Source organism: Panthera pardus, unplaced genomic scaffold (assembly GCF_024362965.1).
Source record: "Panthera pardus isolate Hobbes unplaced genomic scaffold, ASM2436296v1 HiC_scaffold_19, whole genome shotgun sequence".
Taxonomy (NCBI): Eukaryota; Metazoa; Chordata; class Mammalia; order Carnivora; family Felidae; genus Panthera; species Panthera pardus.
The window spans coordinates 11,267,289-11,292,224 of NW_026526754.1; the positions used below are offsets into that span (position 1 = coordinate 11,267,289).

The 24,936-nt window shown below is 35.5% G+C and overlaps 1 long non-coding RNA gene across 1 annotated transcript; it reads left to right on the forward strand.

The window, feature by feature from the left end:
* The first annotated feature begins 9,083 nt into the window (after nt 1–9,083).
* LOC109270995 (uncharacterized) lies at nt 9,084–23,764 on the forward strand. The gene is made up of 3 exons (XR_002081783.2): nt 9,084–9,167; nt 18,035–18,148; nt 23,530–23,764. It is a non-coding gene; the product is annotated as an uncharacterized LOC109270995 (long non-coding RNA).
* The last annotated feature ends 1,172 nt before the right edge of the window (nt 23,765–24,936 follow it).

Here is a 24,936-nt window from a genome sequence, read left to right on the forward strand (position 1 = left end):
GGGGGTGGGGGAGGGAGTTGAGCCAAACTTTTGCGATTTGTATATGGATTTTCCTTTCAAAAGCAAGGAATGTCTTAGAGAAACAGACACCTTATCCATTTATCAGGATCTTTGAAGGCAATAAAGTGGAATTTCTCATTTTGGTTCGTTTTGTGTGTGCCCTGCTATGTGCAGCATTTTATAAATTATATTTTCTTGGATGTGTTAGGCATGTAATATGGAAACCAGATGCATTTAACATTCTTCTGAAGTTATAATTCTGCTTTCAGAGATGTCTTCACAAGAGAAATGCTAGTCATTAAAAACCAGGCTTAAATTAATTAAATCAGCTTAGTTGGCTGCTGTATGTCTCATTTGGGTAACTTTTTTGAGTTGATGATTCTGAACCTTTCGAGAAGTCATAGCATCTCTGATAATCTCAACTAATCTGCCCTTATATTTTTCATTTCAGTCATAGTAAGTTCTGTGAAAGAAAGATACAGGGTGCCATGAAAATGTGCACGAGGAGGACCTGATCTTTGTAGAGCATGTCAGAAAAGGCTTTCTGAAGGTGAATTCAAGGTGAATGCTGAAAGTTGAAGAGGGATTAGACAAAAAGAGGGAGAACATATTTTCCATGTAGAGAGTATGTTCAGTAAATCCTGAGACAAGAGATCATGGCTGCTTGGAAGAACTAAAATAAAACAGGTGTGGCTAGAGAATTATGAACAGTGGGTCATTGGATCATACTGGGAACAGATTAGAATGTAAGCATGTGAAGAGGTCACTTATTCATTATCTGCATTTATTTGCTGGTATGTGGTCTCTTATGTCACTATTAATTGTATATACATGTACTTGGTTAACTTCACATTGAAACCTATCATTCTAGTATTTTTTTATATAAAATATAATTTTTGATTTTTCAGATGCATTGAAGTATCAGATTTCTGAATCCTGCCTTATGTGACCTATTCCTTCTCTTTGTGAAGTTTTATTTTCAAGAATTTAATAGCCATTTAAGAAAATATAAGAGGAACACTTCACCCAACAAGAGCAGAATACAGATTCTCTTCAGGTATACTTGAATTTCACAGAAGCAGACCAGTTTCTGGTCTTAAGAAAAAAAATTAAAAGCATCGAAGTCAGACAAAATATATTATGTGACCACAAACAAAGTGAGCTAGAAATCAATAACAAAAATTTCAAAAATCCCAAATTTTGGAAATTAAGTAAATTTCTAAATAACACATGGCTCAAAGAAGCAGTCACAGGGAAATTGGGAAATATTTTGAATCGAATGACAATGAAAATGCACTACATGATATGTAAGATACAGCTAAGGAAGTACCTACAGAGAAATCAGATTTAATGCCTTATTTTAGAAGCCAAAAGTTTTTAATCAATAATCTGTCTTAAGGAAAAAAAAAAAAAAAGCTCGAAAAGAAGAAGTAAGGAAATAATAAAGATAAGAGCTTAAACCAATAAAATCGAAAACAGTGGGGAAAATTAATATGCCCAAAATTTGGTTCTTTGCAAAGCATACAAAAATTGATAAGCATCTAGCCTGACTGAGCAAGACAAAAAGTAAGAAGACAAAAATTATCACAACCAAGAATGAAAGAAGGGAGTTTACTGAATATCTGACAGATACTATCTGGATAATAAGGGATAAATAAATTTGTCAATAATTTTGATAACCTAAATGAAATGAAAAAGTTCTTTGAGCAACAAACTACCAAAATGCCGTCAAGAGTAAATAACCTGCATAATTTTATGTCTATTAAAGAAGTTGAATGTATAGTTAAAATACCTCCCTATAAAGAAAACACCCAGTCTAGACGGCATCATTGGCACATTCTTCTAGCACTTAAGGAAGAAACATGACAGTCCTAAACAATCTCCTTTAGGAAATAGAAAATGAAGGAAGACTTTTCCACTCATTTTATGAAGTTGGAATTACTTTGATGCCAAAATCAGACAAAGGCATTATAATAGCAGAGAACTACAAACCAATAACTCTCATAAATATATGTATATATATATATCCTTAACAAAATATTAGCAAATTGTGATAATTTGTAAAAAGAATGATTCATCATAATCAAGTCAGATTTACTCCAAGAATCAAAGGTTGGTTCAACATTCTAAAGTCAATTTGATTCACCGTATCACTGTATTTTTTTAATCATCACTTCATTGGACGTAGGGAAAAGCCACAGGATCAAAACAGTGTGATAATGGTGTAAGGATAGACTTAAGGATTAGTGGAACAGAATAGAAAACCCAAAAATAAGCACAATTTTTTGACACAGGGTCAAAGACAATCCTATGGAGAAAGAATAGTCTTTGCAATACATGGTGCTGGAACCAAGTAAATAAATAAGTGCCTTTACCCATTTTTGCTATATACCAATATTTTAAATTGGTATTAAAACAAAATACAAACCTAGCACTCTACAAGTTCTTGAAGAAAATATAAAATCTTCATGACCTTGGGCTAAGCAAAAGAGTTTATAGATGGGAGAAAGAAACCTGAACCATAATTGAAAAAGATAAGTTGGACTTCAGCAAAATTGACTTTTGCTATTTGAAAGACATTGTTAAATGAGTGAACAAATAAGCTACAGACGGGGACAAAATATTTGCCACCCAGAATTAGAAGAAAAATTAATATAAACAGAAGATAGAAAATAGAAATGGTAGATGAAGACAGCCAGCACAAGTGGATTTCATATATTCACTGAGTTAGAAGAAATCAGGAAAATATTAAATAGAAAGATTTTTTTAAAAATCTCTAATTGAACTTGTAGTGACTAAAAGTACCATGTCTAGGATGAAGAATATCATGTCAGGAAGGGATTCACAGATTAGGTATTTCAGAAGAAAAGATTAGTCACATTCCAGACTTATAAAGAGTTTCTATCCAAAGTGTCACAGAAAGAAAAATAACAGTAAATAATGACCAAAGCATCTGTAAGCTGTCAGATAACTTTCTGTGGCCTGATATATGTGTAATTGAAGCCTATGAAGAATAGATAGAACGAGTACAAAAAAACATATTCCAAGAAATAGCTGACATTTTTCCAAATTTGGTGAAAACTATAAACCAATAGGTACAACTATATCAACAAACCCCAAGCACAAGAAACATGAAGAAAACTACACAAAGCACACACTCAAATTGCTTAAGTCAATACAAAGAAGAACAATCTAAAAGTATCTGGAGAAAAGAAGACGCATTATGTATACAGAAACAAAGATAAAAATGACAGCAGATTTCTCATTGGAGTCAATGCAAGCCAGAAGACAGTGGAGAAACATCTTTAGAGTATTGAAAGAAGAAAGTAAAACTGAAATTCTATAAACAGCAAAAATACATTTCAAAAGAAAAGTGAAATACAGATTTTTTCAGATATACAAAAGCTGAAAGAATTTATTAGCAGACCTACACAACAAAAAATGTTAAAGGAAATTTCAGACAAATGGAAAATTATACCACATAATGAAAAGCCTTGAAAAGGTAATTATGTTGGTAAAATTTTTAAACTTTTTTATTAAATATATTTAAAGGTAATTGTTTATTTGAAGCACATATAATACCAATATATTGTTTTTATAACACATAAAGTAAAATCCATGACAACAGTAGCATAAAAGCTATTGAAGAAAATGGGAAAGGGGCGCCTGGGTGGCTCAGTCGGTTAAGCGTCCGACTTCGGCTCAGGTCACGATCTCGCAGTCTGTGAGTTCGAGCCCCGTGTCAGGCTCTGGGCTGATGGCTCAGAGTCTGGAGCCTGCTTCCAGTTCTGTGTCTCCCTCTCTCTCTGCCCCTCCCCCGTTCATGCTCTGTCTCTCTCTGTCCCAAAAATGAATAAACGTTAAAAAAAAAAAAAAAAAAAGAAGAAAATGGGAAAATCAAAGAATTCTATTATAAAGTTCTTATACTGCACATGAAGTGGTATAATATCACTAAAAGCTAGACTGAGAAACTAAAGTTGTAGACTATAAAATCTTTTAAAATCAAGCTAAAATGGGGGCACCTAGATGGCTCAGTAGGTTAAGTGCCTGACTCTTGATTTCAGCTCAAGTCATGGTCTCATGGGTTCATGAAACTGAGCCCTGTGTTTGGTTCTGCACTGATGGAACAGAGCCTGTTTAAGATTTTCTCCCTCTCTCTCTGCCTTTCTCCTGCACACTTGTGCATGCTTTCTCTCTCTTTATCAAAAAAAAAAGAACTTTAAAAAAAATCCAAAATGACATTTTAAAAGAGCTGTAGTTAATAAGATAACAAAAGAGAAAGTGAAGTTATCAAAAATGCTCAATTAATTGAAAACATATAGCAAGATAATAGACTTGAATGTCATCTTCACTAATCACATTAAATGTAAATGACCTAAGTACCCTAATTAAAGGACAGGGATTGCCAGATTGTGTGAAAAACAGCAAGATCCAAATATCTGCCTACAACAAGTGTACTTCAAATATAAATATTCAAATAGTTTAGAAGTTAAAAGATGAGAATAGATATACTATATTATCACCAATCAAATAAAAGTTGGAGTGTATATACTCTGTGGCAACAAGTAGACCCCAGCTTCTCTTTCAATTGATGGATTCTGGATCTGAGGACTGGCTCTGATCTGGAAACAGAGATTATGACTTTCCACTGAAGTGACTGACTTCATCATTCTGCTCATTCAGTCTCAATCTCTTTTGAATATATGTCGTATATATAAAGCACCTTTATTGGCTGACCATTTCTAGTAACATCAAGTTCTGTGAGCCATGTCCATAAATCTCTCTGGATCAGGTACCCACTGGTTGCCATTTGAAACTTGCTGCCTGTTATAGTACTAATTTCCACCATTCTCCTGATAATTAAATGCTGCCACCTAACTTCTATTTCTGGATCATATCATCCACAATTATAGAAGGTGTTCTTCTTTAACACTGTCACCTTCAAAGACCCCACCTACAGAGGACAGTCACTGCTAAGCTATTCAGCAATGTTGGTAAATGAAGCAAATCCTTCCAGGAAACACAGTAAACTGGGATTTCATCTTATGTATCATGTTCACTCAGGCATATCCACTTCTCTGTGGTTTTTATTACTTTTTGAATAGTTTATAACACCAGTTATCATATCCCTATTTAATATGGGTCATCAGTCTTCATGTTTCCAAAAACCACCTCATCAGTGTATTAACTGATTCCAAGGGTCCTTCTCAGGGGATTAGGTCTGAGTCATGGAAAAGAGCTGCCATTAAGTCTATTATTATATTTCACTTCCCTGGTCCAGCACCATCAGGATTTACTTCCAGGCATATTCTGCCAGTTCCTACAGTATTTACTAGCTGGGTGCTTCCATTCTTTGTTGACATTAAATCTCTCTCCTCCCTTAGCATGCCCAAAAATTTCTCCAGTGGGGCCTTTTTGAGATTTGACACTCCTTCTAGTGCCTAGGAAGTGAAATGAAGTCAGGTTCTGAGAAGGAAAGCATTATAAGGCACCAGCACCTCCTTCATTTGAAACCTCTGTGTGGTCATCAAGTAAGAGAGTCCCTATCCTCTAACACGTGGAAGTGGCTCTCTTTCACAGTCCCTAGGGATTGAGGGTAATCTGGTATTCAAAATTCTCAGATGCATCAACTCTCATGTCCCCACCTCAGGGCTTGGGGTCCCACTTCTCCAACAGGGCCCTGACATTAGCATAGAAGACTTGACTGAGATGAGAAATCAGCCTTCTCCTTAGCTCTGCCACTCTTATAATTAAGTCACATAGCTAATCTTTTTAATTTTTTTTATTGTTTATTTTGAAACAGAGAGCCTGAACACAAGTAAGGGAGGGGCAGAGAGGGACAGAGAATTTCAAGCAGGCTCCCTGCTTTCAGTGCAAAACGTGATGCAGGGCTCAATCTCATGAACCATGAGATCATGATCTGAGCTGAAATCATGAGTCAGATGCTTAACCAATTTAGCCATCCATGCACCCCACATTGCTAATCTTAAATCATATTTGTTCTCTGGTTTTTTTCTTTGCTTTCAGTTGGTATTTAATTGGGGCACCTGGGTGGTTCAATCAGTTCAGCATCCAACTCTTGGTTTCAGCCCAGATCATATGATCTCACAGTTCATGGGTTTAAGATCCACATTGGGCTCCACTCTGGCAGTGTGGAGCCTGCTTGGGATTCTGTCTCTCTCTCTCTTTCTCTCTGCCCCTGCCCTGCTCACTACCCCTCTCCTCCCTCCCTCCCCCCTCTCAAAAATAATAAATAAATGTTAAATAAATAAATAAATTGGTACTTAATTGACCTAAGTCTGTCATTCTCTTCAGTAAATCACTGGTGCTCACCAATAACCACCCAGTTCCACAGTCCTAATACTTAACTCTCTTCCTCATTGGTCTGAAATGCCAGAGAAATTACATAGGGTGGTACATTTCTTTTCACCTTTATCACATCACATTCACCATGGGTGAAAGTCTTAACTCCTGCATTACTACAACCTGCTAGACCCTAGGACCTTTCCTAGACTATGCTTCTAACTATCAGTCCTGGTAGCAACTGTCCTAGATAGAGTTCTCAAAAGGCAGAGCCTTTATTGGGCAGAGCCCTCATAACCTGTACAATAGCCCAGTGGGCTATAAATATATAAAAGTGTGTCTATGTTCATTAGGTCTGAAAATTAAAATCCAATGAGATGTCACATGTTTCACATGCATTTGAAAAAAAATGTGTATTCTGCGGTTGTTAGGTATAAGTTTCTAATAGGTCCAGTTGATATTCACATCTATATCCTTTCTCACTTGCTTTTTGCTAATTCTATCAATTACTGAGAAAGGAGTGTCAAAATCCTCAATTATGATTTGGTACTTTTTTATTTCTCTTTATTTCTGTCATTTTTGTTTCATATAATTCGAAGTTTTATTATTAGATGCATACATATTTAAGATTATAATGTAGGGGCGCTTGGGTGGTTCAGGTGGTTAAGCATCTGACTCTTGGTTTCAGCTCAGGTCATGATCTCACTGTTAGTGAGTTGGAGCCCTGCATTGGGATTCTCTTTCTCCCTCTCTCTCTCTCTGCCCCTCCCTTGCTCACTCTCTTAAAATAAATAAATGAAAACTTAAAAAAATGTATTTAAAAAAAAAAGATTGCAATGCATTTTTAGTGAATTGAACCTTTTATCATTATGAAATGTTTTTCTTTGGCAATATTCATTGTCTCAAAATTTACTTTGTGTGATATTAATTGATTAGTCATGTTTCCGTAATATACCTTGTTTCATTAAAGCATAGGTTTCAGTAATGCATATTTAGGTGATAAATTTATTAGGAGAAGCAGGTAACTTGGTAACTGAAAACTTAAGGCATTAGCTTTACTTGGGAGAGGTGGGGTGTTAAGCAAGGGTGACAAATTGGAACATAGCACTTAGGATGTTTTTCTGTCACTAGAAGATTCTATTTTTTTCTCCTGGGTAGTGCTAACACAGGTATCTGCTTTATAATAATTCACTAAGCATGTAACTATGGGGTGCCTGGGTGGCTCAGTTGGTTAAGCATCTGACTCTTGATCTCTGCTCAGGTCATGATCTCACAGTTTGTGAGTTCAAGCCCTGCATCAGGCTCTGTGCTGAGAGTGTGGAGCCTGCTTCAGATTCTCTCTCCCTCCCTCTCTGCTCCTCCCCTGCTCTTTCTGTCTCTCTCTCTGTCTCTCTCTCTCTCAAAATAAATAAACTTAAAATAACAATAATAATTCACTAAGCATATAATTATAAATGGTACATTTCTATATGCTTTATAATTCACAATGAAAAAATCAAAAGCAAAAAAGAATGTTACGTCATGCATACAAAGAATATTTAAAAAAATTAGCCACATGCTTTGTTACAAAGGAAATTTCAATAAATATCAAAACTGATATTATTCAGATTGTGTTTTCTTACCAACACACAATCATATTCAAAATCAACCATAAAAAGTAATTTTTAAGAACCCACGTGAATAGAACGTATAATTCAAGTAATGGATTACAAACCATAGCATTAAATAAATCTCTTTGAAGCTACACTGTTATAAAAAAATTTAATAATCTGGGGCAAAAGGGCAACTCTTCGTCATAGTAAAATTCCAATAAATAAATGTAGAAAGAATCATGGTAACAGAAAATCACTCTTTGGCAAATACTCAAATAATTTTTGCAGGCAATAATTATCCATCCATGGATGCTAAAATTGCTGGATAGAAGTATGACAAGAAAGAGACTATCCTTTACTTATTTCTCTATCCCATCTCAAATTATTCCTTCTGTAAGATATGAAGTAATTACAAAGGGGAAAATATAACTTTATTGTGGGGAGTCCTGGCATATCCCACCTTAAGGACTTGTGTTTGTTTGCCTGTTAATACCCAAATTATTTTCCGGGGTATATTTCTCATTTAACTTGTTTTCTTTAGTGTTATTAAGGATGTTGGAGGACAAACCTATTTAATCTGCCGATACTTACGTGCATTGTTGGAACATGGTTTGTATTAAGACTGAATTTAGCCATCCAAAATTTCTTTTTTTGTACTAAACTGAATAATGATATGTTGCCTGCCTAAAACTAAGTAATAATTTATTGTCCTCTTAAAATACAGATAACGTTTACCTAAAACAGATCTTAAATCCATTTGCATTTCCAAAGCATTTTGAGAATTCCGTTTGGCAGCAAAGTTTAAATCAAGGAATAAATATACACGGCTTTTTCTGAATATAGTAAATCACTTTTAACCTCTTCCTTCAGTGATGTGGGATATTGCAGTAAAATGCTGAGATCACCTCGGTGTGTTCCCCAAATACCCAGCTTCCTGGCCAGGCACACTGCCTGAGGGTTCAATAAGTAGGTTAATTCTTCCTTCAGGGTTGGCCTGAGGGTTAAAGTTCCTGATGAACCAAGTAGACCGTGCATACAGAAAGAAGGTGGGTAGATAAAGTGTATGAGAATGCTTGGGGAGAAAACCACTCATGTGCAGCTGAGGTCACAAGATGATCTTTATTCTATTTCACCTATTTCATCTATTTCTGTTTCTTGTTCACTCTTTGTTTTTGGCTTCTTTTACAGCCCTATTAGAACCAAGTTCTTTCCACATCTGACAAATGATTGTTATGAAAACATCTTCCAGTATCTTCACACAGCTGTTACAGTGTAAGTTTTAGATCCTATTCTTTTTGCATTTTCATTTATCCAAATCTGTTTCCTATTTTACATTTTTATCAATTATGAATAAGATGAATTAAGAAGAGAAAATAATGATGTGAAAAGTTTAGTTTTACTTGATTAATTTTTTCTATGACATTTCTAATAGTAATAGTAATGATGGTCTCCTTATATGCCGGTATTTTATGTACTTTTTTGTGTTAGCCATTTCCCCCATTTTGAACAGACTTTACATTTTCCTAGAGGAAAAAAAGCAGACTCCCTGAATTTAAGTAATTTGCCAAAAGTCATGCAGCCAGTAATCCGCAGAGTAAGAGTTAACAGCTACAAAATAGTTTCAACTGAAGTCTCTCTGGCTGCTAAGCCAAAACTTTTTTTCCCCCCCATTCCAATATTTCAGTCTGGGAATCCTAAAAGGTTGGAGTGTCCCCAGATGTCAGCTTATGACAAATGTTTCATTCTTTCAGCACATTGACTGAGTGCTTCTGTGTGGGATGCTATTCTAGGTGTTTGAAATACATTATGGAGGAAGAAAACTGTTGTGGCCCTAATGAGCTTACATTCTCATAGGGACAGAGGATATAGACAATGAACAAAGAAGTAAAATATATATGTTAGAAGGTAAAAGTGCTATGAAAAAAAAAAGAAAATTATGACAGTTTTGAATTGTGCTTTCATCTTACTGATTATAAATATTTAATGTAATAATATCATGAATAATCTTAGTGACCTCCTATAACAAAATATTCAGTAATTTCAGAGCAGTTATTTAGATTTGTGTTTTCTCTCACATTTTTGGCTAGTGAATGCAAAGAAATGTCATGGTGCAATTCAAAAGTGAGGTTGTCATAATGGTTCAAAAAGGGTGGACTCATAACATAACATGACAGTAAAGGCACCATGAATCCAAAAGAACATGCATTGCAGCAGTGGGTTCCATATTGAATTTGTATCACTGTTGTTTGACACAGTCCCTATCTGTGTACCTCCTTGAAATAATTCTAGGGTGTTCAATACCTTGTTCTAAATCCCGTCAGATTACTTGTGTAGGTTTAAATTACATGACTATTTAAATGTATTCTCGAATAAAAGATTACAGTGTTAGCAGCTACACCTTACTAAGATAGGCACTCAAAGATTTTTATAAACAAGAGTTTTTAAAGTATAAATCTGATCATACTGTACTATCAAACAAAGCCTTTAAATTGTGAGGAAAATTGGGGCTTCTGGGTGGCTCAGTTGGTTAAGCGTCTGACTTCGGCTCAGGTAATGATCTCAAGGCTTTGAGTTGGACGGGCTCTGTGCTGGCAGCTCTGTGCCTGGAGCCTGCTTTGGAGTCAGTGTCTCCCTCCTTCTGCCTCTTCCCCAGCACTCACACTCACTCACTCACTCTCTCTCTCTCAAAAATAAACATTAAAAAAAAATTTTAATTGTGAAAAAAATTAAGGTTTAGCTTATATATGGTAAAGTACAGATATATTTGGTGTGAGACTCAGTGAGTATTAGGGCCATTTTATACAGCATACTTATGTGAAAAGGCAGTGTCCACATTAGTAACATTAAAATTTAAAAATACAGGGGCGCCTGGGTGGCTCAGTCGGTTAAGCTCAGCTCAGGTTGATCTCGTGGTCTGTGAGTTCGAGCCCCGCATCGGGCTCTGGGCTGATGGCTCAGAGCCTGGAGCCTGCTTTCAATTCTGTGTCTCCCTCTCTTTCTGCCCCTCCCCCTTTCATGCTCTGTCTCTCTCTGTCTCAAAAATAAATAAATGTTAAGAAATAAAAAATTTTAAAAATTTAAAAATACAGAAACACATTAAATATAGAACCAGACCTGAAGAAACATCACCCTATATTAAACCCCAAATTAACAACTTAGTTTTAATGAAACAAAATTATTGTCAAATTGTGTTTGAATAGTATTGGTTTTTTAATTGTTTTTAATTTATAAATTTTAGTTTTATAGTTATAGGAGCTTAAGAAAATGCATTATATCTAATTTTATGATATTATGTTTGTACATATTTAAGTAATATAACCTTAAGATTCTGTGATATTTTATTTTAAAAGGTTTGCACATTTCTTCATTTGAGAAACACTGCACTATGCAGCATTCTCTTAAATAGAACTATTTGATAAACAGTGAGTCTATTTGAGCACCTTTCATGCACCAGCCAAACTCTGTTTCCTTGACTGTGAAGTTACCATATAATAGGGTGTTATCCTCTATAAAAAATATAATCTATATCCCTCTAGTTCCCATTTGTAATGCTGTCAGCAAGTAGTGGTCATTCAGGTTTGGGATCATATTCAAACTATGTTGTCATTTCAAAAATTACAGTTTGGTTGGGAAATTTTTACATGTAGTAACTCTTCCTATATATATCTTTATAGAAATTCTAATCATTCTATCCTTCACTATGTTTTCATGTTAACATTTTTATAATTCTAAATTCCTGAATTTCTGAATTTAGATTATTAAGAGACTTGATTGAAGTAGAATTAACTTTGTAATCATAAATTATACTCAATAAGTAATCCATGTTTCCCAGGCCAGTTTGAGGGAATATTTGGGGCAGTGAGTTAGACCACATGTTTATATCATGGCAACTTCAATTCAGTATTAGATATGCCTATTAAGAATGTCTTATGCCACTCTACTGTGAATATAATTAAAGCCATTGAAATATATGCTTTAAATGGGTGAGTTGTATGTGAATTAAATCTCAACAAAGCTGTTAAAAAAAAATTACAACCTTTCAACAGTCTATTTTCACTTACCATCTTTTCCTGTGTAATATTATTTTCATATGTAGTACATCTATATGCATTAACCCAACATTGCATTATTATGTTTACCTTAGTCATATTATTTTAAATATTAAGAAAAGGAAAATGCATTCCCCTTTATATTAACCCAGGTATTTACTACTTCTGGCTCTTATAATTTCTTCCTATAGATATGTTACCATCTAAGTTTCCTTAACCTGAAGAATTTCCTTTAGAATGTTTTTTTTAAGTTTATTTATTTTAAGAGAGAGAAAGTTTGTGTGTGTGTGTGTGTGTGTGTGTGTGTGCGCGCGCGCGCGCGCGCGCACGTGAGCAGGGGACGGGCAGAGAGAGAGGGAGAGAATCCCAAGTAGGCTCCACCCTGTCAGCTCACAACCTGACACAGGGCTGTATCTCATGAACCGAGAGGTCATGACTTGAGCCAAAATCCAGAGTCAGCCACCCAGACGTCCCTACAATTTCTTATAGTGCTGCTCTGCTGACAAGAGATTCTCTCAATTTTTGTTTTTCTGAAAAATGTATTTATTTTGCTTTTATTTTTTAAGAAAAATTTTCCCAGATACAGAATTCTAATTTGACAGTTCCCACTCTCTCAGCACTTTAAAGATGTTGTTCCATTCTCTCCTACCTCCCATCATTTCTGATGAGAATTCAGTTGTAATTTATATCATTTCCTCCTTGTTTGTAATGGGTTTTCCCCCACTGGCTGCTTTTCTCTTTTTGTGTTTTCTATCATTTGATGAATATGTGGCTAAGCATGGTTTTCTAAGTATTTATCTTAACAGGTATTCATTGATCTTCTTGGATCTGTAAGTTTACATTTATTTAGCAGTTTAGGGAAAATCTATCCATTATTTTATGAAAGGTATCTTCTGACTCATTTTCTCTCTCTGAGAATACAGCTGAATATAACTTCAATCACTTAAATATGGTCCCACATATCACCGAGCTTTTGTTCTATTTTTTCAAATATATTTTTCTCATCTTCAGATTGAATATTTTCTATGATCTATCTTCAAATTTACCGTTTTCTTTATTTGACTATCTGTGATCTGTTGTTCTTATCCAGTAAATTTTTAATTTTTGATATTATGTTTCATTTCTAAAATTTCTACTTGTTTCTTTTTTTTGATGGTTTGTATTTTTCTATTGAGATTCTCCAACTATTCATTAATTGTAACCATATTTTTCCTTTAATCCCTTAAACATCTACTTTTTAAATTTTTTTCCTCTTTTTTTCTTAATTTAAATCCACATTACTTAATATACGGTATAATAATGTTTTTAGGAATAGGATTTAGTGATTCATCACTTACATATAACACCCAGTACTCATTCCAGTAAGTGCCCTACTTAATGCCCATCACCCATTTAGCCTACCACCCCCAACACCCCTCCAGCAACCTTCAGCTATCTGTATTTAAGAGTATTTTATGGTTCCCTCCATCTCTCTTTTTATCTTATTTTTCCTTCCCTTCCCCTATGTTCATCTGTTTTATTTCTTAAACTCCACTTATGAGTGAAATTGTAAGGTAATTATCTTTCTCTGATTGACTTATTTCACTTAGCATAATACATTCTAGTTTCATCCATGTTGTTGGAAATGGCAAGATTTCATTCTTTTTGATTGCTGAGTAATATTCCATTGCGTATATATATATATATATATATATATATATATATATACACACACATATATATATATATGTATATACATATATATATATATCCCATCTTCTTTATCCAGTTGATAGACATTTGGACTCTTACCATAATTTGGCTATTGTTGATAGTGCGGCTGTAAACATTGTGTTGCATGTGCCCCTTTGAATCAGCATTGTTGTATCCTTTGGATAAATACCTAGTAGTGCAATTGCTGGGTCATAGGGTAGTTCTATTTTTAATTTTTTGAGGAACCTCCATACCATTCCAGAGTGACTGCACCAGTTTGCATTCCCACCAGCAGTGCAAAAGTGTTCCCTTTTCCCCACATCCTTGCCAACATCTGTTGTTTTCTGAGTTGTTAATTTTAGCCATACTGACAGTTGTGAAGTGGTATTTCATTGTGGTTTTGATTTGTATTTTCCTGATGATGTGTGATGTTGAGCATCTTTTCATGTGTCTGTTAGCCATCTGAATATCTTCTTTGGAAAAGTGTCTGTTCCTGTCTTCTGCCCATTTTTTCCCTAGATTATTTGTTTTTTGGGAGTTAAGTTGGTTTGTTCTTTATAGATTTGAGTACTAACCCTTTATCCAATATGTCATTTGCAAATATCGTCTCCAATTCTATTGGTTACCTCTTATTTTTGTTGATGGTTTCCTTCTCTGTGCAAAAGCTTGTTATCTTAATGAGGCCCTTTGCTTTTGTTTCCCTTGCCTCCTGAGACATGTCTAGTAAGAAGTTGCTACAACTGAGGTCAGAGAGGTTGTTGCCTGTTTTCTCCTCTAGGATTTCTCCTCTAGGATTTTGAGGTCAAAGAGGTTGTTGCCTGTTTTCTCCTCTTGTCTTATGTTTAAGTCATTCATCTATTTTGAGTTTATTTTTGTGTATGGTATAAGAAAGTGGTCCAAGTTCATTATTGTGCACGTAGCTGTCCAGTTTTCCCAGCACCATTTGCTGAAGAGACCGTCTTTTTTCCAATGGGTATTCTTTCCTGCTTTGTCAAAGATTAGTTGTCCATATATTTGTGGGTCCATTTCTGGATTCTCTGTTCTGTTACATTGATCTATGTGTCTGTTTTTGTGCCAATACCATACTGTCTTGATGATTACAGCTTTGTAATACAGCTTGAAGTCCAGAATTGTGATGCCTCCAGCTTGGGTTTCTTTTTCACCATTACTTTGGCTATTTGGGGTCTTTTCTGGTTTCATACAAATTTTAGAATTGTTTTTTCTAGCTCTGTCAAGATTGCTGGGGTTATTTTGCGAAGGATTGCATTTAAATGTGTAGATTGCTTTGGGAAGTATAGACATTTTAACAATATTTTTTCTTCCAATCCATGAACGTGGAATGTTTTGCCATTTCTTTGTGTCTCCCTCCATTTCTTTCATAAGGTTTCTGTAGTTTTCAGCATACGTATCTTTCACCTCTTTGGTTAGGTTTATTCCTAAGTGTTTTATGATTTTTGGTGCAATTATAAATGGGATCAATTCCTTGATTTTCCTTTCTGCTGCTTCATTACTGGTATATATAAGTGCAATGAACTCCTGTACATTGATTTTATATCCTGCAACTTTGCTGAATTCATGGATCAGTTCTAGCAGTTTTTTGGTGGAGTCTTTCAGGTTTGCCACATAAGGTATCATGTCATCTATGAAGAGTGAAAGTTTGACTTCTTCCTTGCTAATTTAGATGCCTTTTATTTCTTTTTGTTTTCTGATTGCTGAGCCTAGGACTTCCAATACTATGTTGAATAGCAGTGGTGGGAGTGGACATCCCTGTCATTTTCCTGACTTTAGAGGGGAAAGCTCTCACTTTTTCACCATTGAGGATATTAATTGTAGGTCTTTCATATATGGCCTTTATGGTGTTGAGGTATGTTCCTTCTATCCCCACTTTCCTGAATATTTTTATCATAAACGGTGCTATATTTTGCCAAATGCTTTTTCTGCATCTATTGAGAGGATCAAGAGGTTCATAGCCTTTCTTTTATTAATGTGGTGTATCATGTTGATTGATTTGCGAATATTGAACCACCCCTGCAGCCCAGGAATAAATCCCACTTGATAGTGGTGAATAATTCTTTTGACGTATTGTTGGATTTGATTTGCTAGTATCTTGTTGAGAATTTTTGTATCCATGTTCATCAGGGAAATTGGTCTGAAATTCTCCTTTTTTGTGGTGTCTTTGTCTGGTTTTGGAATCAAGGTAATTCTGGCCTTGTAGAATGAGTTTTGAAGTTTTCCTTTCATTTCTATCTTTTGGAAAAGCTTCAAAAGAATAGCATTACCTCTTCTTTCAATGTCTAGTGGAATTCCCCTGGGAAGCTATCCAGCCCTGGACTCTCATTTGTTGGAGATTTTTGATAACAGATTTCAACTTCTTGACTGGTTATGGGTCTATTCAAATTTTCTGTTTCTTCCTGTTTCAGTTTTGTTGAACGCATTTAGATAAGCGGTTTAAAAATTCTTCTAATTCTATCCTCTGGATCATTTTAGTATCAGTTTTTCTTAACTGTTTTTCTCTTGAGAGTGGGCCACATTTTCCTGTGTCTTTATGTTTAGTAGTTTTTTATTGTACCCTTGTAGAGACTAGGGATAGCTTCATCTAAATAGTGTTGATCATGTTCTAGCAAGCAATTCAAGTGGCTGAGCTCAAACTTTAAATCTTCACTTCTTTCCACCTTCCAGCCATTGCTTTCTGCCTGGCCCTCTGCACATACGTTAATCAAGATCATCCAAGGATTTGAAGGAGTTTATATGTGGATTTTTCTCCTCCAGCTCCTTAGCTTCCTTTTTTTTCTGAGATTTGTCATTTATTTTCTAGCCATGCCAGTAGTCCCAAACTCTTCCCTCTCAATCCTCAAGTCACTTAGGACTGCAGTTTTCTGTTTGAGTTTCAGCTACTCCATGCAGTGCAAACTGAGAAGTGCTATTCCCTTCTTTTGTGTGTCAACTCCCTTCCAGTTTCTGCCTGCCTTCAGTTGCTCTAAAGTGCATTCAAACAACTGTTTTTATATTTTTCCCATTATTGTTATCTGCTGGCAAGGTTAAGAAGGTTAACTTAATAACAGGTACTGCACCATTATTAATAGTGTAATTTCTGTATCATATTGAAATTTAAAGAATAACTATACCCAGAGAATGCTCCTTTTTAATAGCATCTTGTCTCACGAATGCAATCAAGATGTTTTCTTAATTCACTGAGAATATTCATTATAGGTCTTACAAGGTTATGTTTTCCATCCTATTCTCTTTTCCCCCAAACTTCTTTCTTTTTCTTGTTTGGCTTTACATTGTGTCAAAAGAGGACATTTGTTCAAATATCTGGCTCTTGACTTTCCATTCCTATTTGAGTGCAAGATATTAAAAAGATGATTGAAAGTTCCCTGTACATAAATGTGGGTTGCTTTCTTTTGGAGTCACAAAGTTACTTTCATTTGTTGGTGACTACTTCGTTTCATTGACCAATGACTGGCCATTTTATGATGGACCTCTAAAGCTGAGTATGGTTTTTCAAAGATAATATTTCCAAACTCTTGTCTTTAGAATATGAGTTTGTCCTCCAGCATTCTTGGAGTCAGGTTTGGGAAAGAAGCTAGTATGGTCCCCACTTAGTACATAGAGTTTCAATAATTCACCTTTTTTCAACATGAAAACACAGTTGTCAGCCCAACTATTTGTTCCACTTCAAAGTCCCACTGGTTGTACCTCCTCAAAGAGTAAATCTCTGGTCTTCTTCATAGATGAGGGAGGGCAAGTTGCTCAGATATACAGTTGGCAAAGGCTATATGTAAATCCAGCTGCTTCTTATACAAACTTTTACCCAGTTCACATCATGTTATGTGTTAGTTGTACCCCCACCTTCAGACCTATAATTTCTGTGTGTATGAGTGGTAAGAATTTACTTGCTGCTGAGCTCCCTCCCCTACTGATTTAAGTTTCTGTTTTCAAAAATTTGTTGAGCCAGTTTGTCTTTATCCACCTGCTTTCTGGCTTCTAAAATTTTAATGTTTTTTTCTCCTCTTCTGTTACCTTTGGACTTGTGGGTTTATTCCTTTTTTTATCATTCTATCATTTTAGTGGAGTTTTCAAAGTGAGAAATGTAACTTTATATGGGCAAGCTACTATCTTTAACTGTAAGTTGGTCTTCTTTATCCTTGGGACTATTACAATAACTTATTATGTAATCTACTTGTCACTATTCTCCTTATTATAAATTCATTTTGACATTAATTTGCCCCCCCCCCCACTTTAAGCTTCCAGTGGACAAAGATCCAGACTTGGGTGACTTAGGTTACAGTAGAATTTTTTTGTATAAATAACTATAACTATAACTATAGCTATAAGTATAAATACTTTGTCATTAGTCAAATATCACATGAGTTTTCTACTCTTATCCCCCCACAGAATATCAGTTGACAGTCAACCACAGATCAACTTTATGGGAGTCCAGGAGTCCAGCAGGGAAGTTCTAGCACACTGTCTGAGCAAAAAAATCTAAGAATAAATGTAGTGAATAAGGTAAGAACAGTTTCATTTTACTTATGTCACCTTGCCCCCAAAGCAGCACAACTCAGCACCAAGAGACACCCCCTTGGCCAGTGATTTCTCTCAGAAAAAAAAATCTTAACAAGTTTAATAAGAATGAAATCATAGCAATCTTTTCTCCCCACAGTGGTATGAAACTGGAAATAAACAACAGGAGGAAAGCTGTATAATTCACAAATATGTAAAAATTTTACAACACTTTTAAACAACAAATGGGTCATAGAAGAAATCAAAAGGGAGATACAAAATATCCTAAAACAAATGAAAATATAAACACAACATACCAAAACTAATGGGATGAAGCAAAACAGTTCTAAGAGGCAGGTTTAATAGCAATAAAAGACTACACTAAGGAAAAAGAAAGATCTCAAAAAAGCAACTTAACTTTACACTTTAGGAACTAGAGAAAGAAGAACAAACAAAGTTCAAAGTTATAGAAGGGGGAAAATAAAGATTACAGCAAAAATAAATGAAATAGACAATAGAAAAACAGACAAAATCAATGAAACTAAAAGCTAGTTTTTTGAAAAGATAAAATAAACAAACCATTAGCTAGACTAAGAATAGAAAACATTTAAATAAATGAAGTCAGAAGTGAAAGAAGAGACATTAAACATACCACAGAAATACAAATGATCATAAGATATTGTTATGACAATGATATGGTAACAAATTGGAGAACCTAGAAGAAATGGACAAATTCCTAGAAAACATGGTCTTTTAAGACTGAATCGTGAAGAAATAGGAAATTTAAACAAGCTAATTAATAATAAGGAGATTGAATCTGTAATCAAAAACTTCCCAATAAAGGAAAGCCCAGGATCAGGTGACTTCACTGGTGAATTCTTCCAAACATTTGAAGAATTAATGCCAATCCTTTTCAAATTCTTCCAAAACACTGGAGAGGAGGGAACACGTCCAAACTCATTTTATAAGCCAGCATTGTTCTAATACCAAAGCCAGTCAAGGACACTGCAAGAAAAGAAAATTATAAGCCAGTATTACTGATGAACATGCTAACTTTTCAGCAAAATCTAGCAGACCAAATTCGAGAGCATGTTAAAATAATCATATAGCATGATCCAGTCAGACTTATCACTGGGATGCAAGGATTCTTCATCATATGCAAGTCAATAAATGTGCTACATCACTTTAACAGAGTATAAAGTATAAAATCATATGATCATCTTAGTAGATACAGAAAAAGCATTTGGAAAAATGTAATATCCTCTCATGATAAAAACTCAATAAATTAGGTATAGAAAGAATGGACCTCAATATAATAAAGGCTATATCCAAAAACCCCACAGCTAACGTACTCAATGAAGAAAAACTGAAAGCTTTTCCTCTAAGATCAGGAACAAGACAAGGATGCTCACTCTTGCCTCTTCTACTCACCACAGTAGTGGAAACCGTAACCTGAGCAATTAGGCAAGAAAAAGAAATAAAAGATACAAAATTGGAAAGGAAGAAGTAAAATAGTCTCTCTTTGCCGATGACATGATCTTAAAAATAGAAAATCCTAAAGGCCCCAGCTAAATATTAAAACTAATAAATGTAGTAAAGTTGCAGGATAGAAAAACAGCTTACAAAAATCAGTTCTGTTTCTATACACTAACAAACTATCTGAAAGAAAGAAAACAATCCCATTTAAAATAGCATCAAGGAGTGCCTGAGTGGCTCAGTCAGTTGAGCGTCCATCTTCAGCTTGGGTCATAATCTCCTGGTTCGTGAGTTCTAGCCTCACATCAGGCTCTGTGCTGACAGCTCAGAGCCTGGAGCCTGCTTTGGAATCTGTGTCTCCCTCTCTGTCTCTCTTCCCCTCCCCGGCTCACACACTGTCTCTGTCTCAAAAATAAATAAAAACATTTTTTTAAAAATTTTAATAAAATAGCATCAGAAAGAATACAATACTTAGGAATAAATTTAGCCAGGAGGTGAAAGACCTATACCCTGAAAAATGTAAGACATTGGTGCAAAAAGTTGAAGAAGCCAAAAATGAAAGGAAAGATAACTCATGTTCAAAAATTGGAAAAATTAATTTGTTACAATGTACATACTACCCAAAGCAATCTACAGATTCAATGCAATCCCTATCAAAATTCCATTGGAATTTTTCACAGAAGTGTAAAAGACGGTCATAGTTTGTAGAGAAGCACAGAAGACACAGAAGACAGAATAGCCTAAGAGAGCTTGAGAAAGGACAAAGTCTGGAGGAATCAGACTTCTTGATTTCAAACTATATTATAAAGCTATAATTTTAAAAGTATAGTACTGGCTTAAACACACACACACAGATCACTGGAACAGAATGTAGAATACAGAAATACCTTCAACTAATCTCTGTCAAGGGTACCAAGAACACAAGAGGGGAAGGGATAGTGTCTTCAATAACTATTGTTGGGAAAACTAGATAACACGTACAAAATAATGAAATTGGACCCTATCTTACACCATACACAAAAAATTAATGGAAAATGGATTAAAGACTTAAACATAAGACTAGAAAACATAAAACTCCTAGAAGAAAACAGGAAAAAGTCTCCTTGATACTGGTGTTGGCAATAATTGTTTGTCTATGACACCAAAACCACAGACAACAATAGCAAAAATAAACAAGTGGGAATACACCCAGCTAAAAACCTTCTGCACAGCAAAGGAAGTGATTAACAAAATGAAAATGCAACCTATGAAATGGAAGAAAATATTTGCAAAGAAAGGGTGCCTGGGTGGCTTAGTCGGTTAAACGTCCAATTTCAGCTCAGGTCATGATCTCACAGTTGGTGAGTTTAAGCTCCACGTCAGGCTCTGTGCTGACAGCTTGGAGCCTAGAGCCTGCTTCGGATTCTATGTCTTCCTCTCTCTTCCCCTCCCCTGCTCATTCATTCTCTCTCTCTCTCCCTCCCTCCCTCCCTCTCTCTCTCTCTCCCTCCCTCCCTCTCTCTCTCTCTCTCTCTCTCAAAAATAAATGTTTAAAAAAATTTTAAGAAAATATTTGCATACATCTGATAAAGGGTTAATATCTAAGACACATAAGGAACTCCTACAACTGAATAGCAAACACATAACCTGATTAAATAATTGGTAAAATACCTAAACAGATAGTTTTCAAAAAAAAAACTCACAAATGGCCAACAAGTACATGAAAAGATGCTCAACATCACTAATCAGGGAACTGCAAATCAACATCACAATGAGCTCTCACCTCACACCTGTTAAAAGGATTATTATCAAAAAGATGAGAAATAAGAGTTAGCAGGGATGTGAGGTAAAGTGAACCCTTGTACACTGTTGGTAGGAATATAAATTGGTACAACCATTATGGGGATGAGCATGGAAATTTCTCAAAATATTAAAAATAGAACTATGTGATCTAGCAGCCCACTTCTGTATTTAAATTCAAAGGAACAAAATCAGAATGTTTACGAGATATCTGCAGTCCTATGTGCCTTGCAGCATTATTCACAATAGCCAAGGGATAGAAACAACTTAAGTGTCTGTTGAAAGAAGATAAATGGATAAAGAAAATGTGATACACCCAAACCACACACACACACACACACACACACACACACACGCGCGCGCACGCGCAATTGAATAATATTCAGCCATAAAAAAAGTAAATCCTGCCATTTGCTACAACACGGATGAACATGAAGGACATTATATTGGATGAAATGAGCCAGATAGACACTTTGTCTCGCTCATATGTAGAATCTACAAAACAACAAGAACAACAAAACCTTGAACTCAGAAACAGAGTAGAATGGTGGTTTCCAGGGGCTGAGGAGTAGGGGACATGAGAGATGTTGGTCAAAGGGTACAAACTTTCAGTTATGAGTAAGTTCTAAGGATCTAATGGACAGCATGGTGACTGTAATAATGCTGTATTGTATACTTGGAAGTTATTGAACAGTAGGTGTTAAATGATCTCACTACAAACAAAAAATGACAACTATGTGAGGTGATGGATGTGTTAACTTGAATGTGGTAATCATTTCACAATGTTTTTTTTTAAGTTTATTTATTTATTTTGAGGGAGAGAGAGGGAGAGTGCGGGGGGAGGGGCAGAGAGAAAGGAGGACAGACTATCTGAAATGGGCTCTGTGCTGACAGCAGAGAGGCTGTTGCAGGGCTCAAACTGACAAATCATGAGATCATGACCTGAGCTGAAGTCAGTCCCTCAACAGACCAAGCCCCCTGGCACCACATCACAATGTATATTTATTTCAAATTTATCACCTTGCATACCTTAAACATATATAAATTTGTCAGTTAAACCTCAGTAAAGCTGGAAAAAATATTTTGTGATTCGTAATGAGGAATTGAATTTCAGATACGAAGAATGTCATGAGCTGAAAAATGCTTAGAGTCAGAAAGTAAAATGTATGTTCTAGGAGCAGCAAGCAGCTAGTTCTGTTAGATATAGAGGACTTGGTTTTAAAAAAAAATGGCAACGTGTGATGGGGCAAAATAAAGACCTTTAATACCTAGCTGAAGAGGAACAGATGTGTTAATGAAGCTGTTTGTGAATTATACCTTCAGAGACAACTACTAAACTAGAAAAGGAGTTCTGTTTGGATTTGATTCAACTTTTCTTATTTTCTCACACTTTTCTCCAGCATATTCCATGTCGGTTTAAGTAGTCACAACCAATGACAGCCTAGAAAAAAATATTTGATTGTCTTCAGCCTTTTTAGTGGAGCTGGGCAAAGGCTCTTTGAGATTAAGGACTTGGTCAACCAAACAGTATGTCTAAAAGTATCTATCACAGTAAAGACTGAGCAAATAAGAGAAAAGAAATTGATTGCCTGAACCCTAACACTAGCTGGATAGGAAGGTTTTTCTTTAAAAGCTTTGTTATTTATCCTGGGACAGAACATGAGAGTGGTCTTGGCAAACAAGACAGTATACTCCTTTTGCTCTTAACGCTGATATGCAAAAAACCAACGGAAGAGAGTGTTGTATTAGTCACTCTGGTAGCTGAGTGTGGAAATCTCTTCAAATTCATCTACTCGGGTATTACTAGCAGCCTTACAGAAAAAAACTGCATATGTGCCAGCCTCAAAGATCTGAGGCTCATCTATTAGTATGTGAAGACCTGGCTGTGAGCCAAAGCCCCAAAAGCAAAGTGGTTAAGCACAGCTGAGCCCCTTCCGTGCCTTGGGGGGTTCTCACAGGCTCATAAGCTAAGCAGACTTTCTCTGGGCAGAGTGACCAGGTTTTCAGCAGAAAGCTATGTCCAATTTATTGTGGCTCATCCAGTACTAAACACAGAGTATGGTAACAGAATATTTTAATAGTTTTACAGTAAAGACTGTGTTGGGCCTACTGAGTTGTCTTTGTTTCAACAGGTGTATCTTGTGCCAGTGACATTGGTAACAGCTGGAAAGAATTTATTTCCTTGATTGACTAAGTAGAAGATGGTTCCCAGAACTGATCTTTAAGTCTAAATAAGCATCCCCAGAGGTGTTGGAGTTTTCAACAAAGTGAGTATCCTGAGGAGAAAATAAAGGGATAGAGACATTTAATTTGAAAATTAAAGGGGATATGACATTATTTTGTGTCTTAGGCTGATGATAAGAAGTGTATATATAGACATATAACAAACTGAAAAGCATGTACCCAAAAGTATTTACTATAATAATACTATATCAACAACTGCATACAGAAAAATTTTAAATAAAGAGCACAGATACTGAGTATATTTTGTCCATGTACAGTCATCCAGGAAAGATTCCTGAAGTTAAATTTTGAACTGGATTTTGAAGAGGATGAAGCCTATGAATCTCAAAAGATGAAAGAAGGTAGTAGTATAAAGTTAAAATCTAGGCTACCAAGGCAGGAAAAAAATTCAGTTGAATTCCTTTTTTGATTGCAGAACAAATGATCATCTGCAGAAGTTTTTCCCTTCCTTTTGATGATCTCCCACTCTCATCACACTAATGAAGGTGTTCTTTTGGCAGTATTATACCTGTGGCAGACCTCAAAGCATGGAAGGTAAGAAAAGTCAAACTTGGGCATAGCAAGAGTCGCACAGTAGTTGAAACAGCATGTCTTTTGTGGAAGTAAAATTGTGGTTTATAAAATTGTAGTTCCAATCATGATATATCTTTAGTGTTGGACTTACTAATTAAAATTCTATAAAATAAGGAATAGGCAGCCACTGTGGACACTTGAACTGAAGAACAAAATATTGTACGAATATTCTCAAAGGTTTGTTGTTGTGGGAAAAGTCAAATGATGAGGGGAATTCCTAATAAACCATTGTGATAATCCATAACATGAGTTAGTTAAGGGCAGCTGGGAAGTAGAGGAATGGGGAAGTGAGGTTAGGAAGTGATGCGATTATAACGCTGACAAAAAGTGAAGCCCAAAATTATTACAGAGAAAAGACTAGTAAAATCTATAATTGTTGGTTAAAATGGGGGAGTGGGAGGAAGACACCAAAGGTTATCAGCCTGGAAACACTGAAGGTGTTGTGGATAATTATGGGGAAATGTGCAAAGATAGGTCTCAGGGGTAGGGGAAATGAACTTGTTTTTCTTTTTCTTTTTTTTTTTCTTTTTTTCTTTTTTCTTTTTTCTTTTTTAATATATGAAATTTACTGTCAAATTGGTTTCCATACAACACCCAGTGCTCATCCCAAAAGGTGCCCTCCTCAATACCCATCACCCACCCTCCACTCCCTCCCACCCCCCATCAACCCTCAGTTTGTTCTCAGTTTTTAACAGTCTCTTATGCTTTGGCTCTCTCCCACT